Raw genomic sequence first — 1893 nt, forward strand, 5'->3', positions numbered from 1 at the left:
AATCCTGCTGGTGTCCCCCTTTTGCAATATCATGTGACCTCCACATTGAAGGTTTCCCTTTGACATTCAGACTTGGATTCTTCTGCAGTGGATATGTCTATCAAGAGCTTCCAACCTTCAAGAAACTAAAGAGCACACTCGTAAGGGTTCACACCTAAGTGAGCTGGGCGGAAGGTGTACACCTGATTATTTGTACCTTCTTTAATTAAGTATGAACTTGAATCAATAGAAGAAAATAAATGTTCAAATGAAAATTTTTGTTTCTATATTTGACATTTTGAAATAACACACACAAAAAAAATCATTTTTAGTCCAGGCTGATGACATGGGTGTTAGTTTGTGACTCAAGTATCATAATTAGTTTTGTCATCAGGAATGTGATTTTCTGAAATAATGAACCAATTTTGGTGAAGGTCTAAGCAAAACAGAAAACCACTTCCCCCTCTTACACAACAGATGTATTCTGAGAAATGTTGATGCATTTTAAACCCATGTAAAATATTTTTTGTATTTACATGTGAAGAATTGGGTAATAAGCTCAGGACACTAGAGGCAGTTTTCTCCATCTATGTAAAAATTCAAATGGATATTCAAAATTCTTGTGAGATGAGGGGAACTTATTTTGAAGGTGTAACTATGGCAACTTTGTTTTCTTCTTAACAAATGCCAAAGTTGTTAGGAACAATTGTTACAACAGCCACCCAAACCCCATGTTTTATTCTTCGATGGCTGACTCACAATGCAAATTAAATTTCTAACCTCATAACCTGTCATTTTAATAGTGAGAATACTGGGAAGGGATGGGATTTGGAAGATTTAAATGAGGACATAGGAACAGATGCAAAGAAGCTAGGGACCTCAAATCCTTAAATTCTACTGCCATTTTCATTGACAATTTTGTAGGAAAGGTTAGCAAGGCCTGAAGACCATTGTCTTTAGAAAGGAATGCTGATGATGTTGACCTTTGGTGGGCTTCTGAGAACTTGGATTTGAGGATGTTTCCCTCATTCCTTAAAGAACAAAGATGTCTCATGCCACTTCCTAACCTGTTCATGCAAACAAGTTGGTTTCTGCTGAGATGGGTTTTCCTTCTGAGTTTTGGTGTGTGCTAGACAGAGTGTTTGACAGAGACACTAATAAAGACCCTGGTCACAAGCCTCTGCTCCCCAGTAGATGATGTTTGGCTTATGTTGTTACAACTCTGTGCTGAAGGAGGTATGTGCACCCTGGGTGACTCCATGGGGAAAGGATTCTTGGAAACTTATATGTGGCTTCCTCTAGGCTCTGCCCCTATAACTTTTTCCTTTGTTGACTTTGCTTTGTATCTGTTTGAAGCAAGCTATCAGCAGTGAGTGTAACTATATATAGAACCCTGTGAATTGTCCTGGGCCATCAATAAGTGAAAGTCCTTAATATAACGGTAGACATGGCTTATTCCCTTCATCTGAGATTATCCCTTTTGTCTGAAGACAATCCCTGCTGAGATTGTGGCCCTGTAGGCACTATTGATTCTCCTCAGGACACATAGACCTATAACTGGTCTCAAGTCCCAGCAGGCCCTAAAGGACGAGGTACAAGACATGGTATACAATGTGTGCAGCTCCCTGTTGACACTAACAGGAACCTGGGAATATAGGAATGGGTCTTAAGGGCATAGCATTAAGGTGAAAGCAACTTAAAATTGGTTCAGTCTGAATTTATTTCCCTAGGCTCACTAATAGGGTGTGGACTAATGCTTTATGTGGGCTAAAGGACTTTAATAATTTGGATGGTTGATTGAAACATGGATGTTAAATAGCATTCAATAAAGTCACAGAAGAAAGAGGCAACCTGAATCAACTTAGAGAAAACTCAAACATTTTGGACTTGTTGTTAGGATCCTGGACATTGAGG

The sequence above is a fragment of the Callospermophilus lateralis genome, unplaced genomic scaffold (assembly GCF_048772815.1).
Source record: "Callospermophilus lateralis isolate mCalLat2 unplaced genomic scaffold, mCalLat2.hap1 Scaffold_167, whole genome shotgun sequence".
NCBI lineage: Eukaryota > Metazoa > Chordata > Mammalia > Rodentia > Sciuridae > Callospermophilus > Callospermophilus lateralis.